The sequence below is a fragment of the Danio aesculapii genome, chromosome 10, assembly GCF_903798145.1.
Source record: "Danio aesculapii chromosome 10, fDanAes4.1, whole genome shotgun sequence".
NCBI classification, from domain to species: domain Eukaryota; kingdom Metazoa; phylum Chordata; class Actinopteri; order Cypriniformes; family Danionidae; genus Danio; species Danio aesculapii.
Window position 1 is genome coordinate 2,884,769 of NC_079444.1, and position 19,245 is coordinate 2,904,013.

The 19,245-nt window shown below is 31.0% G+C and overlaps 1 protein-coding gene and 2 long non-coding RNA genes across 3 annotated transcripts in view; 2 read left to right on the top strand and 1 right to left on the bottom strand.

The window, feature by feature from the left end:
- The window catches only part of unc5cb (unc-5 netrin receptor Cb), a 339,994-nt gene that overhangs the window by 128,324 nt on the left and 192,425 nt on the right, over positions 1-19,245 (bottom strand). The window lies entirely within an intron of this gene.
- LOC130236856 (uncharacterized) lies at positions 7,248-9,751 on the top strand. The gene is made up of 4 exons (XR_008838486.1): positions 7,248-7,654; positions 7,926-8,089; positions 9,205-9,400; positions 9,690-9,751. It is a non-coding gene; the product is annotated as an uncharacterized LOC130236856 (long non-coding RNA).
- LOC130236855 (uncharacterized) lies at positions 10,060-14,181 on the top strand. Its single transcript, XR_008838485.1, has 6 exons — positions 10,060-10,103; positions 10,461-10,538; positions 10,841-10,917; positions 12,085-12,136; positions 12,350-12,429; positions 13,644-14,181. It is a non-coding gene; the product is annotated as an uncharacterized LOC130236855 (long non-coding RNA).

Genomic DNA, 19,245 nt, shown 5'->3' on the forward strand with positions numbered 1-19,245 from the left:
TGTATAACAGTGGTTTGTTCTGGAGACAATCCAAAACTAATATTGCTGAAGGGGGCTAATAATATTGACCTTTTTTATTAACTATTTTTTAAATAATTAATTTAATTTAATTTTTATTTATTTGCAAATGTATTTATTTATTTAGTTAGTTAGTTAGATATTTACTATTTATTTATTTTTCATTCATTTACTAATTTATTTATCTAGTTATTTATTAATATTATTATTATTATTCTTTATTTATTTACTAATTTATTTAGTTATTTAGTTAGATATTTATTAATTTTATCATTATTACTATTATTATTTACTAATTTATTTAGTTATTTAGTTAGATATTTATTAATTTTATTATTATTACTATTATTATTTACTAATTTATTTAGTTATTTAGTTAGATATTTATTAATTTTATTATTATTACTATTATTATTTACTAATTTATTTAGTTATTTAGTTAGATATTTATTAATTTTATTATTATTACTATTATTATTTACTAATTTATTTAGTTATTTAGTTAGATATTTATTAATTTTATTATTATTACTATTATTATTTACTAATTTATTTAGTTATTTAGTTAGATATTTATTAATTTTATTATTATTACTATTATTATTTACTAATTTATTTAGTTATTTAATTAGATATTTATTAATTTTAGTATTATTACTATTATTATTTACTAATTTATTTAGTTATTCAGTTAGATATTTATTAATTTTATCATTATTACTATTATTATTTACTAATTTATTTAGTTATTTAGTTAGATATTTATTAATTTTATTATTATTACTATTATTATTTACTAATTTATTTAGTTATTTAATTAGATATTTATTAATTTTAGTATTATTACTATTATTATTTACTAATTTATTTAGTTATTTAATTAGATATTTATTAATTTTAGTATTATTACTATTATTATTTACTAATTTATTTAGTTATTTAGTTAGATATTTATTAATTTTATTATTATTACTATTATTATTTACTAATTTATTTAGTTATTTAGTTAGATATTTATTAATTTTATTATTATTACTATTATTATTTACTAATTTATTTAGTTATTTAATTAGATATTTATTAATTTTAGTATTATTACTATTATTATTTACTAATTTATTTAGTTATTTAGTTAGATATTTATTAATTTTATTATTACTATTATTATTTACTAATTTATTTAGTTATTTAGTTAGATATTTATTAATTTTATTATTATTACTATTATTATTTACTAATTTATTTAGTTATTTAGTTAGATATTTATTAATTTTATTATTACTATTATTATTTACTAATTTATTTAGTTATTTAATTAGATATTTATTAATTTTAGTATTATTACTATTATTATTTACTAATTTATTTAGTTATTTAGTTAGATATTTATTAATTTTATTATTATTACTATTATTATTTACTTATTTATTTAGTTATTTAGTTAGATATTTATTAATTTTATTATTATTACTATTATTATTTACTAATTTATTTAGTTATTTAATTAGATATTTATTAATTTTAGTATTATTACTATTATTATTTACTAATTTATTTAGTTATTTAGTTAGATATTTATTAATTTTATTATTATTACTATTATTATTTACTAATTTATTTAGTTATTTAGTTAGATATTTAGTTACATATTTATTACTATTTCATTTATTTATTTATTTATTTATTTATTTAGTTAGTTAGTTAGTTAGTTAGTTAGTTCTTTTTTTATTTATTTACTAATTTATGCATTTATTTAGTTAGTTATTTAGATATTTATTATTTATTTTTATATTTACTAATTCATTTATTTATTTGGGTAGTTAGTTCTTTTTTTATTTATTGACTAATTTATGTAATAATTTAGTTAGTTATTTAGTTAGATAATCATTATTATTTTTTACATTTATTTACTACTTTAGTTTTATTTATTTATTTATTTAGTTGGTTAGTTAGTTAGTTAGTTAGTTAGTTATGTAAGATAATTATTGTTTTAATTACTAGTTTATATAATTATTTAGTTATTTATTTTTAAGAAATAAGACTTTTCGAGAGAAGAAAATATAGCTGTGTTGAAGTCCTTGTAGTGGAGAGCTAATCATTTTGTCAAGTCCTTGCTCTCCTAAACAGAACATGTAAAATATTAATAAACTAAATAAACACAAGTTCACAGGCGTGCTAATAATTGTGCTGTGTGCAAAGTAATCTGAGATTTACCAGTGTAAACCATGTGGGAAAATCCTTTACTTTCTTAAAAACAGAACGAAAGTTACGAAACTTTAAAAAAATCTGAGTAAAAAGGATCTAAAAGAGTTGTCGGCTAGTAAATTTCACAAAATATTTCACCACAAGCCAGAATATAATCAAAGGTTGATTTAAGAAACGAGGTAATGAGAAATGAACTATATTCTGACTGTGACAGACTGAAGAGTGTCTTGTGTAACTGGTGGAGAGCTGTTACGCTGTGTTAAACCCAAGTAGGACAGTCATTAACAAAAAGCCACGTTTGTGTGCCGGTGTCTGGGTTTAACACACCATAAATGAATAAAGCAGAGCAGAGGGACGCAGCCCTGCAAATCTCTCCATTCACTAAACTACAACACACACACACACACACCACTCTGCTAAAACACTCTTACGTGAAAGAAGGTTAGTAGCTGTTTCCATCGCATTTAAAAAAAAAGCTTAATGGAAACGTCAATACGTGAATACATTTAGAAAATGCACATTATAAAAATGCATATGTCTGATAAACTACTTCTCTGATCAGGAAAACTGCACATAAACTGATGACTATCCAAATCAGACCGTGCACATCTGCGCACACTCACACTTACATTCGCACACACACATGCACACATATACATATACACATACACATATTCACACTAGCACACACAAAAGCACACTCAAACATACTAATGAATCAGTCTTAATTGGTCAGATGAACACCAAATGAACTGACTCAATGAATCACTCGGAATTAATCAGATGAACACCACACAAACTGACTCACTCTAATGAATCACTCTGAATTAATCAGATGAACACCACATGAACTGACTCAATCTAACAAATCACTGTGAATTAATCAGACAAACACCAAACGAACTGACTCAATCTAATAAATCACTCTGAATTAGTCAGACGAACCCCAAACGAACTGACTCACGCTAATGAATCATTTTGAATTAATCAGATAACCACCAAACAAACCGACTAACTGATTCACTCTGAATTAATCAGACGAACACCAAATGAACTGAATCACTCTAATGAATCACTCTGAATTAATCAGATGAACACCAAACAAACTGACTCACTCTAATGAATCACTCTGAATTAGTCAGACAAACACCAAACAAACTGACTCACTCTAATGAATCACTCTGAGTTAATCAGACGAACACCAAATGAACCGAATCAATCTAATGAATCACTCTGATTTAATCAGATAAACACCAAACAAACTGACTCACTCTAATGAATCACTCTGAGTTAATTGGATGAACACCAAATGAACTGACTAAATCAAGTGAATCACTCTGAATTAGTCAGACAAACACCAAATGAACTGACTCAATCTAATGAATCACTATAAATTAGTCAGACAAACACCAAACAAACTGACTCACTCTGATGAATCACTCTGAGTTAATGAGATGAACACCAAATGAACTGACTCACTGGGTCTGTTAATAATGACTGTAAACAATCTCAGAACCTTGCTTATGAATTTCTACAATTTACTTATTACTATTAGTGTAATTATTATTCAATTATTTGAAGATAGCTAGCATTTAGGCAATGTTTTAGCGCTAACCAGGGTGTGAGCATCACTGCAGCTCAGCACACACACACACACACACACACACACACACACATATATATAAATATAAATATAAATCTCTATCTCCTCCATATGTGTGATAGCGTTGGCTGCCAGCGTAGTGAAAGATAAGCTGGATTGTATCTGTGCGTGTCCAGATTTATGTCTGAGGTGCAACAGTGAATCAGCTGCGGATCCTCCATCAGGGAGAGCGGAGCGTGAACACAGATGAACACCGCCATAAATCCTGCACTCGCACTCACATCAGCTCTGTGTGTGTGTGTGTGTGTGCGTGCGTGTGTGTGTGTGTGTGTGTGTGTGTGTGTGTGTGTGTGTGTGTGTGTGTGAACTTCTGCATTTCAGAAGCTCCCTTCAAACTGGTGATAACCTGTGACCCGCTGCTCTCACATCCATACAGTAAGAGCTGGTATTCAGTAGTGGAAAGAGCACTGAGGACTCATACTCTAGTAAAAGAACCAATACTTGACTAAATATGTTGTGCAAGTGATGTATAAGCATCTGATCAGATGAACAACAAATGAACTGACTCGCTGAATCACTCTGAATTAATCAGATGAACAACAAATGAACTGACTCGCTGAATCACTCTGAATTGAATAGACAAACACCAAGTGAACTGACTCACTGAATCATTCTGAATTTATTGGACGAACATCACATGAACTGACTCAATCGTATGAATCCCTCTGAATTAATCAGATAAACACCAAATAAACCGACTCACTGATTTACTCTTAACTGATCAGACAAACACCACACTGACTTATTCAAATGAACACAAAATGAACTGACTCACTGAATCACTCTGAATTAATCAGACGAACATTAAATGAACTTACTCACTGATTCACTTTAAATTAATCAGATGAACACCAAAGGAACTGAATCAATCTAATGGATCACACTGAATTAGTCAGTCAATCATCAAATGAACTGATGCAATCTAGTGAATCACTTTGAAATAATTAGATGAACATTAAACAAGCTGACTCACTGAAACAACTCTGCAATGATCAGATAAACACCAAATGAACTGACTTAATCTGATGAATGACACTGAATTAGTAAAATGAACATCAAATAAACTGACTCAATCAAATGAATCATTCTGAAGTGATTAGACAAACACAAAATTATCTGACTCACTGAATCACTCTGAACTGATCAAATGAACATCAAATGAACTGACTCAATGTAATGAATCACTCTGATTTAATTAGACAAACACCAAATGAACTGACTCACTGAATCACTCTGAATTAATCAGACGAAAACCAAATGAACTGACTCACTGAATCACTCTGAATTAATCAGATGAACACCAAATGAACTGACTCGTTGATTCACAAATGTACTAAAAATGACAGATTGAGGAAATGCTCCTGGATTACAGTAATATAAGCATGTGTATTTGGTTACTTTACACCACCGGAGGCATTCCAGATGAACTTTTCTTCTGTCTTATAGATGATACTGAGAGAAATGTCTGGATGAGACTCTGATGTGTATTTAAGACTCCAGAGATGGCGTGATTTGCAGAGGACGAAAATCATTGATCCAGAGGTGAAGCCTTTCATTACGGGCTCAGCTTCAGTTAAACAGCCACACAAATTAAACAACATGAATTATTCAAGACAAGCGCACCATTAGCCAAAACACCAACATTCAGAATAATAATATAAACAACAATGAAATATATTTTATATACACATATTTATATACATACACATATATATATATATATATATATATATATATATATATATATATATATATATATATATATATATATATATATATATATATATATATATATATATTCATTCATTCATTCATTCATTTTCTTTTCGGCTTAGTCCCTTTATTAATCCGGGGTCACCACAGCGGAATGAACCGCCAACTCATCCAGCATTTGTTTTACGCAGCGGATGCCATATATATATATATATATATATATATATATATATATATATATATATACTGTATATATGGTATTTCTATGCTTCTTCTAAAGCATAGAAATACCATATTATGTTTGCAGATATTTCTGAAACACCGTAAGTGAGCATTCATGTATATTTGAAAAACAATGCCGAAATCAGATATTCTGCTTTGAACATGTGTTTTCTGTGACAGGACGTCTGTCTTTGTTTTGGTCATTTAACCTTCCCAATGCCAATTTAGCCAACTATATTGCTTTGGTGGAAAACAGCATATCTGATTCATCGCGTGTCGATGCTTTTAGTTAGAACATGATTTAAATCAGCCTTTAGGTTCGTTAGCTGATGTCATCAATCTGGCAACCTGCGCTTGCGTGTGTTTTGAACCAGGAATGCAATACCTAGTTCAACCACTGGATGTCAAACTTACATATTGCACCTTTAATAATAATAATAATAATAATAATAATAATAATAATAATAATAATAATAATAATAAATAAAACATAATAATAATAATAATAATAATAACATAATAATAATAATAATAATAATAATAATAATAATAATAATAATAAATATAATAATAATAATAAATAAATAAAATAATAATAATAATAATAATAATAATAATAATAATAATAATAACAATAATAATAAATGAAATAATAATAATAATAAATAAAATAATAATAATAATAATAATAATAAATGGAATAATAATAATAATAATAATAATAATAATAATAATAATAATAATAATAAAAAATAAAATAATTATAATAATAACAAATAATAATAATAATAATAATAATAATAATAATAAAAAATAAAAAAATAATAATAATAATAATAATAATAATAAATAATAATAATAATAATAATAATAATAATAATAATAATAATAAAAAATAATAACAAATTAATAATAATAATAATAATAAATAATAATAACAAATAATAATAATAATAATAATAATAATAATAATAATAATAATAATAATAATAACAAATTATTAATAATAATAATAACAAATAATAATAATAATAATAATAATAATAATAATAATAATAATAATAATAATAATAATAATAATAATAATAATAACAAATTATTAATAATAATAATAACAAATAATAATAATAATAATAATAATAATAATAATAATAATAATAATAATAATAATAATAATAATAAATGTGTCACTTTATTCAGTAAAAGTTAATTGCACAAATTTGTGTGGAGCAAAATAATAGTCAAGCTTCAGTTGTTCAGTTCTGCTGTTATCTGCACAGCAATGGAAAGCAGTAATTGCTGAAATGAAGATTCACGCTTGATCTGGCTGATGTGAACGCAGCAGCACTGGAGAGGGGACCAGATTAGATTATACACAACACAGTTACAAGAACAGAACAAGCTGCAGATAACAGACTCTGTGTGTGTGTGTGTGTGTGTGTGTGTGTGTGTGTGTGTGTGTGTTTGTTTTTATTACATGGTGGGGACCTCAGCATGTTAGCACACTCACAAAGTGGGGACCAAAAACATAGTGGGGACCGTACGCCTGGTCCCCACTATGTTTTGCCTTTAAAAGACTCAGGGGGCGTTGCTGATATGCCTAGTGCTGTTTTTTTCATTGATCCCCACCTTGACCAATCACCTGATTTGAGTGTGTGAGTGTGTGTCGGCGCACTGCTCTATAGCGCCCCTGTAGTCGGATGGCGGTACTGCACCCTCACACACACTTGGCGCAATATACACACTCTAGCTATTGCACATGCGCAGATCTCCTGAATAAATCCGACTTTAATTAAATTAATTAAGGTTCATCAAATTAATCGAGGTTTGCGGGTAAGTTAGAATGTTTTTCATCATCATAATGTAATAAAATCGGTCATATGACGAATATTTCTGTTGCATACTTTTGACAGTTATCAGGTAAAGTTACATGTTTTAACTAATTTCCTGGGTGTTTTAATCGATGTTGTTTCAAATTACGTATTAATAAAACATTGATAGGACACAAACTACAGTTCGGTATGTAATTTAACTTGTTTACACGAGTAAAAGTTACTCGCGCTAATGTGCTAACGTGCTAACTGCCCGGTGCTGCGTGAATCAGAGGCCGGAGTGAAGTGCGTGAGCCGCGGCCGGACGGTCACCACGCCCCGGGCGGCTAAATGGATCGACGGAGGATAAAATCATTAAAAGATGCGGAGAAACACATCACCAGCTCCACTGACAAGACCCATTCACTGGAAACCGATTATATAGAAGGTTACTAAGGTATGTTTTCATAGTTTTTGTATCGTACTTTTTAAGTGGTTAAATGTACAATTGCTTTGCAAAAATCCAAGCCTTTTTAAACATTTAATCCTCAAATAACACTATTATATACTATTTATACGTTACTGTAGTAATATAGAGGTTATAATTAAAATGTGGAGCCATCTGGTCCTAGAAATATACTTAATTTATTCTATGATGTTTAGAAAAGTTTTATTTAAGATTAATAATTATAATGAACTCCAATCAAGTGTAAAACATACATAAAAGTACATAAATGTACATTGTGTGTGCGTGTTTCATTTACTTATTTATTTACTGTCACCTGGTAGCCCTTTACAATGAAAGATTGAATTAGTTAATGCTAGTTAATGCATTTACTAACATGAACAACGAATAATACTTTTATTACAGTATTTGTTCATGTCTGTTAAGTTTAGTTAATGGAAATAAAGTTGTTCATTATTAGTTGAACACGCACAGCATTAACTACTGGTAACAAGCATGAATTTAGATTTTAACAATGCATTAGTAAATGTTGAACTATGATTAATAAATGCTGAACATGCATTGTTCATTATTAGGTCATGTTAGTAAGTACATAAACTAATGAAACCTGACTGTAAAGTGTGACCTGTAAACGATTAAAGTGGAAAAAGTTCATTAAAATTGTCCTAAGAAAAAAGAACAGGTGTTCAATAGTATTAGAACAACTTTGAGGAAAGGTTCTGATCCACTTCAAAAGGTTCTGTATTATAATTCACACACTGAGAGAGGATGCTAATGTGAGGTTTTTGTCATTTTTGAGCGCTATATGTTTCATTAATATCTTTTAGATCAGTGTTTGCATTGTGCACATTTATTAAAGGAGGTTTTGTGGTTGAGTACAGATGATAGAGCTTGTGGAAGCAGAGCATAGATGAGATATTAATCAAAATACTGTATTTATGTTTGACTTTAAATGGTAAAACAAGAAGAGGTGGTTAAGTGTTTTCCCCCTTCAAATGTACATGTATATATTATAATCATTGTGTTTGTATTCATGTCATAGTTTAGCTTTTTATTATTGCTATGAGAGAGCATAATTAAATATGTTATTTGCTTTTTTCTCTTAGTTTTGCGGCATTGATGCCGCTCGTGGCGGGACCCTCGGCCGGCTGGTGAATGATGACTATCTGCACCCAAACTGCACTGTCAATAAGATTGTTGTTCAGAGAAAAACCTCACTTGTGCCTTTTTGCAATCAGGGACATTTTCCCTGGAGAGGAAATAACTTTTGACTATGGCGCATGTGATTGGCCTTGGAGAAAGGTTTGACATTTTTACCACCTAATACATTAATCTTCAATACATTCAGCAAAGCTAAAAGTTTTGTATTGTTAATATAGATTAAGGGTAAATCTGTTAAAAAATATAGAGTTTGCATTATCCATAAGAGATAATGAAATCAATCTCTTAATAACTTCTTCTTGCCTTAATGAGTAAAAAAAAAAGTTCAAATAATTGGATAATGCTTTACTTTTAAGGGGTGTTCATAAGACTGCCGTGAAACCTTTATAGTCATGACATGACCTGTATAACAAAGCTGTTTTTTTAATAGCTTTCATTGAAGGATAACCATATGACTGCAGAAGAGAACTGCTCCCACAACTCTCTGATGAGGTATGGTTATTAGTATTATTATTAGTTGTAGTAGTTGTTGTTGTTGTTGTTGTAGTAGTGCATTTAATTGTAATTATTTAACTTAATCAAAATATAGCAATGAAACAGAGAGTGTGTCCTAATTGGTGAACTTATGCACTAGTGTAACATTGTGGGGACCAGAGGCATGTTAGAGAAGCTGTAAAACACACTTAGTCCTGGATACACACACAGTAAGGTCTGACATAGTGGGGACCGGGACCCTTGAGTACTGCGGTCTAATTAATTGTTTTTTATATTCAGCTTTTATTGAAAAATGACCAAATGACAGAACTGCTCTGCTCCAGTAGGAGTCCCACAACTCTCTGATGAGGTATGGTTATTGTTGTTATTATTATTATTATTATTATTATTATTATTATTAGTAGTAGTAGTAGTAGTAGTAGTAGTAGTAGTAGTAGTAGTAGTAGTAGTAGTAGTAGTAGTAGTCGTTGTTGTTGTAGTAGTGCTTTTAATTGTAATTATTTAACTTAATCAAACTATAGCAATGGAACAGAGTGTGTGTCCTAATTGGTGAACTTATGCACTAGTGTAACATTGTGGGGACCAGAGGCATGTTAGAGAAGCTGTAAAACACACTTAGTCCTGAATACACACACAGTGAGGTCTGACATAGTGGGGACCGGGACCCTTGAGTACTGCGGTCTAATTAATTGTTTTTTATATTCAGCTTTTATTGAAGAATGACCATATGACAGAAAGAGAGAACTGCTCTGCTCCAGTAGGAGTCCCACAACTCTCTGATGAGGTATGGTTATTATTGTTGTTGTTGTTTTTGTTGTTATTATTAGTATTATTATTAGTAGTAGTAGTAGTAGTAGTAGTGCTTTTAATTGTAATTATTTAACTTAATCAAAATATAAAAATGAAACAGAGTGTGTGTCCCCTAATTGGTGAATGTATGCATTAGTGTAACATTGTGGGGACCAGAGGCATGTTAGAGAAGCTGTAAAACACACTTAGTCCTGAATACACACACAGTGAGGTCTGACATAGTGGGGACCAGGACCCCCGAGTACTGCTGTCTAACTAATTGTTTTTTATATTCAGCTTTTATTGAAGAATGACCATATGACACAAGAGAGAAGTACTCTGCTCCAGTAGGAGTCCAACAACTCTCTGATGAGGTATGGTTATTGTTGTTGTTGTTGTTATTATTATTATTAGTAGTAGTAGTAGTAGTAGTAGAAGTAGTAGTAGTAGTAGTTTTTGTTGTTGTTGTAGTAGTGCTTTTAATTGTAATTAAATAACTTAATCAAAATATAGAAATGAAACCCTGTGTGTCCCCTAATTTATGAACGTATGCACTAGTGTAACATTGTGGGGACCAGAGGCATGTTAGAGAAGCTGTAAAACACACTTAGTCCTGGATACACACACAGTAAGGTCTGACATAGTGGGAACCGGGACCCTTGAGTACTGCGGTCTAATTAATTGTTTTTTATATTCAGCTTTTATTGAAGAATGACTATATGACACAAGAGAACTGCTTTGCTCCAGTAGGAGTCCAACAACTCTCTGATAAGGGATGGTTATTATAAAAATAAAAAATAATAATTATTATTATTATTAGTATTATTAATATTATTATTAGTTGAAGTATTGTATTTAATTGTAACTAAATAACTTAATCAAAGTATAGAAATGAACGAGTCTGTGTCCGCTAATTTGTGAATGTATGCACTAGTGTAACATTGTGGGGACCAGAGGCATGTTAGAGATGCTGTGTTAAACACTTAGTCCTGAAAACAAACACAGTAAGGTCTGACATAGTGGGGACCAGCGGTTCATTCTTCGTACATGTATTACTCAGTTAGCTGGATTTGGTTATTAACACTTTGACACGATTCGTGATAGATTCATTCTTCAAAACTCATCCGAGCAACAGGTCTTGAGCTCAAACCTTTTCTGGAGCAGCAGCTTATTTCACATAAACAGGATTAGATCGGGTCATTTCTAGAAAAGGTGATACTGAAAGTATGTACCGAATGCTGTTTTTTTTTTTTTTTAACAGTAGTAACTGGGAAAAATAGTAAAATGGGTATAAAATAATTATATATACGAATTGTGTGTGTATGTGTATATATATATATATATATATATATATATATATATATATATATATATATATATATATATATATATAAGAGAAGAAAAGATCTGCTCTGTTCCCACAACTCTCAGTTTTTCTGGGACTTGAAAACAGACGCTTGGCAGATTTGAGACATTTTTATTTGCAAACATATATCACATTGTTTTAAATGATGTATTTTTGTGTGGGTTTTTACATTCAGAGAAAGTTACAGTGGATCGTGTTTTTGGAGGAGGTGAAGTCCAGTCTAAAAGGTAAAAATATTATTTATTTTTCTGATCTGAATATTTCTTGTTTCAGAATGTTTATTTTTATCATGATATGTATGAGCTGTGTTTGAAAACTATTTTTAAACTATCATCACACGCTTTTACCCATTTAAAAAGAACAACACAAAATCAAATTAATAGCATTTTGGTAAGCTTTATGCAGAGAAGTCAACTCTCAGACTTGATTTTTACTTTCAGAGTCCCCTCAAGTATCATCACCATGGTACAGTGTCTGTGAAGATAGTGAAGCAGACCCAGCATTCACAAAAAAAAGAGAGGTGTGATCATTTAAGCTAATTTGTGACTGACTTGTGTTATTGTAAAAGTCCAAATGCACAAGCTCATTTACATAACATGCAGGGTAAAACAGGGCAGGAGCACATTACTTGTATAATGATTTCAGTACAGTTGCACTTGATGTCCCATTTCATGTTAGTTAAACAATATTGCTAAATACTTTGGAAAAATATACTAATTGCATATCTGGTTACACTTTATTTTAATAGTTCACTTTACTACTACTACTACTACTACTACAACTACTACTACTACCTACAAGTAACTGCAACTACTTGTCAACTAACAGCCATTAGACTGTCTGTTAGAATCAACACTGCTAATGCTCTACTAAATTCATATGAGAGTTAGTCATATTGTACTAATTTTGACCCTAACCTAACAGTCTGCTATACTATTTACTGAGACCAATGAGAGTCAGTTTTATTGAGCTAACCTTAACCTAACTGTCAGCTAATACTCTACACTCTAAAAATTATAGATAAATAAATAAGTAGTAATTAGTAAATTAGCAGTTTTCCATATGTTGTGATTCATGTTTTTATGAAATCAGTTTATTTCTGCTTTTGAATTGCATTATGGGATCTTGATCTTTCCTCCAACAATTTTTAATCTTAAAAAGTAAAAAAAGTGACTTTTTGTTTGGGTTGGTGTTGTATATTATGCTACAGAAACCTTGTAATAAACTGCCAGTACGTTTCTGTAAGACTAAAGACTTATTTCTCTAGATAATATTTCTTATACATTATATTATTCCAAACTACTAAAATGTCAATAAAAGTCACTTTGTTAAACTGTAGAGTTGAATTTTCAACATTAGAAGTCCAGAGAGCAGAGATTAACATCCCATAATGCAATTCGCCACCGCAAATAAACAAAAAGCACTTGTAAACCACAAAATACAGAAACTGGTAATAAACAGATGTTTTACAGTGTAGTGTTTTGAGCTAAACTTAAACTAACAGTCTGCTAATACTCTACTGATAATCAGATGAGCGTTAGTCTTACTGAACATAAGACTAACGCTTACTGAAGTATTTTTTTAAGCTCCATCCTAAGTATTTTTAACAAAAGGCAAACATATTTTTCTAGCATTTTCTAGCACAATATTCAATAAACATTACAGCACATGTTGTAAAAATGACTGAACATTTATGTAACTAAAACCACTTTTTAATATTTTTACCACCCATAGGTCCCATAAGGAGAAGACCCTGGAGCAAACAGGAAGTACATGCTGTGGTGAAAGCTGAACCATTAGTTCTAAAAACCAGAGATTGGTCAGATTTGGATTTTTATATTAAAAACTGAATCTTGTCTCTTTAAAGAGAAATCTGGGTAACACTTTTATAGTAACTACACACTATAAATCATTTGTTTAGCACTAACTCTACATTAATAGACTTTAGTAAGCAGTTTATAAATACAGCTACAAAGGCTGTGTTCTTGACTTGACTTAATTGTATTTTCATGCTTTGTTACTGATTTATTTTTCATTACTAAATTAAGTATTGCATTATTTACAAACCATTTGTATAAAAGGGTACTTGGTGGTTTTTAAGATCACTCAGAATGAGTTAGTAAATGATTAATAAACTATTCAAATTTGTACATGTTATTATTCAGGCATATTGTATGTTAACAGATGCTTTATTAACACAACTTCATGCAGTTTTGTGACCTAATCTAGTAAGGACCATTTATACTTTATAAATTACTTATGAATGACAATTAAAGGCTCAGTATCTAATGAAGAATAAATCTTAAACAATCTTACTGAAAAAAATACTGTAAAGTTTAAACATTGCTAAATATAACAATATTCACTTAAGTTTTTCTTGATCTATCTGTCTATCTGTCTGTCTGTCTGTCTGTCTGTCTGTCTGTCTGTCTATCTATCTGAATCACTATCCTTTTCATTTATTTCTTTTTTTTCAGTTTACAATATAGCTGAGATTTTAATTTATAAGGGATTTATAAAGTATAAATAGTCCTCACTTTAGATTAGCTCCTAAAACTGCATGAAGTTGAGTTAATAAAGCATTTATTATCATACAGAGTAACCATTACTATATTCCTGATTAATAAGATCTATAAATGTTGGGTAACACTATAATAACTGCACACTATGGATCATTTATGAAACATTAGCAAATAGTTAATTCATCGTTTGTTAAGCATTAACGCTACATTAATAGACATTAGTAAGCAGTTTATAAATTATATTTATAAATATTTTAAATTACAAATATTGACTTATAAGCACATTTATAATGTGCTTAATTGTGTTTTCATTCTTGGTAAATAATGCAACACTTAATTTAGTAATGAAAAATACATCAACAAATCAGATATTTAAGAGTAGTTGCTGTTTTAACATTTGATATTAACATTTAACATTAAATTAACATTTATATCTTATTATTCAGGCAAATTACAAGTTATTTTGTATGCTAATAAATGCTTTATTAACTCAACTTCATGCAGTTTTGTGAGCTAATCTTAAGTGAGGATTATTTATTCTTTATAAATCCCTTATAAATGACAATATAAAGCTCAATTATATTCTAAACAGGAAAAAAAGAAAATAAATGACTTTATTCATTTCTATTCATTACAAGATACACAAATGAAACTGTATCAAATGAAAAGTAAATCTTTGCAATCTTGTCTAAATATAAAATTGCTTTACACTATCACTATCTCTAAATAACATTGAAATGTATCATAATATATTGTTAAATTATTATATTGTTGTTTTATCAAATGATGTTGTATTTCGACACTCCTGTTATTCAGCAATGTTTAAACTTTACAGTCATTTTATTTTTTAGATACGATTGCAAAGATTATTGTTTATTTGATTCTGAGCCTTTAATTGACATTTATAAGGGATTTATAAAGCATCAATAGTCCTCACTTTAGATTAGGTCACAACACTGCTTAAAGTTGAGTTAATAAAGCATTTATTAACATGCAGAAAAACGTATTATATACCTGAATAGTAAATATATTAATGTTCATTTAAATAGTTTATTAATCATTTATTTACTCATTCTTAATGATCTTGAAAAACACCAACCATTCTTAGACAACTGGTTTGTAAATAATGCAATACTTCATTTAGTAATGAAAAAATAATTATAAACAATGTATGAAAACACAAACATTGAGCACATTACACATGTGCTTATAAATGAAGAATACAGCATCTGTAGCTGTGTTAATAAACTGCTTACTATTAATGTAGCGTTAATGCTTAACAAATGATGTCTATTTTGAGTTTTGGTGGCTTGGTTATATGATGAAGGTCTCTGTGCATGTGTGGGGTTTAGTTCTTTATAAATATATTTTTAAGTAGTTTTAATGTTTAATGTTTTTTCAAATAGTTAAAATACAACAATAATAGAACATACTGGTGGGTTTTAATGGTTTACCCAAAAATGTGAATTATATTTTTAATAACTTGCCCTCATCTCACTCTAATGCCCTGAGACCTTCGTTCATCTTCAGACACAAAGGAAGATACCCTAGATGAAGTGCAGGAACTCCTCATCCTGCATAGACAGCAAGGGTCCCGAGACCCAAAAACATAGTCAAAACATTCCATGTGTTTTCAGTGGTTTAAATAAAATTAAATGGAGCTCAATGAACAATGTTGTGTGGCAAAATAAAATAAAATTCTGTTCTGTCAGATGAGTATGGGTATGTGTTTACTACAGACAGTATGACACTTGCGTCTTGCATTGCTGTGGGGCTACAAAAATGTTCTTAGAGCTTCACATGATTACAGAACCACTGAAGAGAAGTAGCCTGAGCAAAATTGCAATTTCAGCAAAGAGCGCAGTTTTCAGCAGCTGTATCAGTCCCGATGCTCTCACTACATTTTTTGCAATAGCATTGAAGCCACAAGGACTGTTTTGACAATGTTTAGTCTTTTCTGGTCTTTGAGTGTCTCAGGACCACTGCTGTCTGGGGAGGATGAAGAAACCCTCACATTTCATCTAAAATATCTTCATTTGTGTCTGAAAATAAACAAAGGTCTCGAGGGATTGAAACAATATGAAGGAGAGGAATTAATAACAGAATCTTCATTTTGGGGTGAACTAACCCTTTAATACTGTTTGCTTTTGCACTTAACTAAATGTGTACGCAGACATGGAAGAGTTATGTGGAAGCTTGTTATACCCAATGAGAACTGCTTTTAGAGAGTTTTATACCAGAGTCATAAGGTGTTATGAGTTGTTACAAATGTTTTCATGGATTTTGACTTTACTACTAAAGGTTTTGTGAAAATTCTTTATAATAAATATAACATTTATTGAATCTATACATTCTGGACCATTTCCTGTTTGGATCTTGAGGTTCCTTCTCTATTCAAATGACATTTTTTATAAACTGACCTGCTCTTTTAATGAAAATTCTAAAAGAGTGCACTGTCAAATTACTTGATTGAGGTTTAAAGTTTAATATTAGAATAGGTGCTGATCTGATCCCCACGTTTCCTAAAAAACGGTAATGTGTGTGTAGACCTGGTCCTTACTTTGACTCAAAACAGGTAATGTGTGTGTACAACTGGTCCTTACTTTGACTCAAAACCAGTAATGTGTGTGTAGACCTGGTCCTTACTTTGACACAATACCAGTGATGTGTGTGTAGACCTGGTCCTTACTTTGACTCAATACCGGTAATGTGTGTGTAGACCTGGTCCTTACTTTGACTCAATACCGGTAATGTGTGTGTAGACTCGGTCCTTACTTTGACTCAATACCGGTAATGTGTGTGTAGACCTGGTCCTTACTTTGACTCAATACCGGTAATGTGGGTGTAGACCTGGTCTTTACTTTGACTCAATACCGGTAATGTGTGTGTAGACTCGGTCCTTACTTTGACTCAATACCGGAAATGTGTGTGTAGACCTGGTCCTTACTTTGACTCAATACCGGTAATGTGTGTGTAGACTCGGTCCTTACTTTGACTCAATACCGGAAATGTGTGTGTAGACCTGGTCCTTACTTTGACTCAATACCGGAAATGTGTGTGTAGACCCGGTCCTTACTTTGACTCAATACCGGTAATGTGTGTGTAGACTCGGTCCTTACTTTGACTCAATACCGGAAATGTGTGTGTAGACCTGGTCCTTACTTTGACACAATACCGGAAATGTGTGTGTAGACCTGGTCCTTACTTTGACTCAATACCGGAAATGTGTGTGTAGACCTGGTCCTTACTTTGACTCAATACCGGAAATGTGTGTGTAGACCTGGTCCTTACTTTGACTCAATACCGGTAATGTGGGTGTAGACCTGGTCTTTACTTTGACTCAATACCGGTAATGTGTGTGTAGACTCGGTCCTTACTTTGACTCAATACCGGAAATGTGTGTGTAGACCTGGTCCTTACTTTGACTCAATACCGGTAATGTGTGTGTAGACTCGGTCCTTACTTTGACTCAATACCGGAAATGTGTGTGTAGACCTGGTCCTTACTTTGACTCAATACCGGAAATGTGTGTGTAGACCCGGTCCTTACTTTGACTCAATACCGGTAATGTGTGTGTAGACCCGGTCCTTACTTTGACTCAATACCGGAAATGTGTGTGTAGACCTGGTCCTTACTTTGACACAATACCGGAAATGTGTGTGTAGACCTGGTCCTTACTTTGACACAATACCGGAAATGTGTGTGTAGACCTGGTCCTTACTTTGACACAATACCGGAAATGTGGGTGTAGACCTGGTCCTTACTTTGACATAATACCGGAAATGTGTGTGTAGACCTGGTCCTTACTTTGACACAATACCGGAAATGTGGGTGTAGACCTGGTCCTTACTTTGACACAATACCGGAAATGTGTGTGTAGACCTGGTCCTTACTTTGACACAATACCGGAAATGTGTGTGTAGACCTGGTCCTTACTTTGACACAATACCGGAAATGTGGGTGTAGACCTGGTCCTTACTTTGACACAATACCGGAAATGTGGGTGTAGACCTGGTCCTTACTTTGACACAATACCGGAAATGTGTGTGTAGAATTGGTCCCCACTTTGTCTAAAAATCGTTTGTGTGTGTGGCGGACCCCACTTCTACACAATACCTGAAATGTCCCCACAAGTGACCACTGTGTCATGTCTAAAAAAAAATTTGCAGAATTTCCATAATCTGACGTGATTTTACGGAATAGTTCGTGTTTTTGTGTGGCAAACTATTTTTTTTATGTCTCTAACATCATCAGAAAGGGGGGTCCCCATTATGTGACCATCGTGACAGGTGACCCCCACAATGCACAAAAACAAGTATGCGTGTGTGTGTGTGTGTGTGTGTGTGTGTGTGTGCGTGTGTGTGTGTGTGTGTGTGTGTGTATGTGTGTGTATGTGATATGTTCCTTTGTGTATATGTGTGTGTGTGCAACATCTCTGTATATGTGTGCATGTGATATGATTCTTTGTGTGTGATAGGTTTGTTTGAGTGTGTGTGTTTGTGCACGTGATATCTGTATTTGTGTGTGCATATATGCATTTTGTTCCCTTGCTTGTGTTATATCTGTGTGTGTGCGTGTGTATGTGACATGTTCGTGTGAGTGTGTGAGTGTGTATGTGTGTCTGCGTGCATTTGATATGTCTGTATGTGTATGTACACGTGTGTATGCGTGTAAATGTGTACACGTGATATGTTTGTGAGTGTTTGTGTTTGAATTCCTGTCTTCTGATGAACACAACAGTGTGATGAGTGGTGTGTGTGTGTGTGTGTTTTCCTTCAGTGGTGTGTGTGTGTGTGTTGTTGATCTCTGGTGTT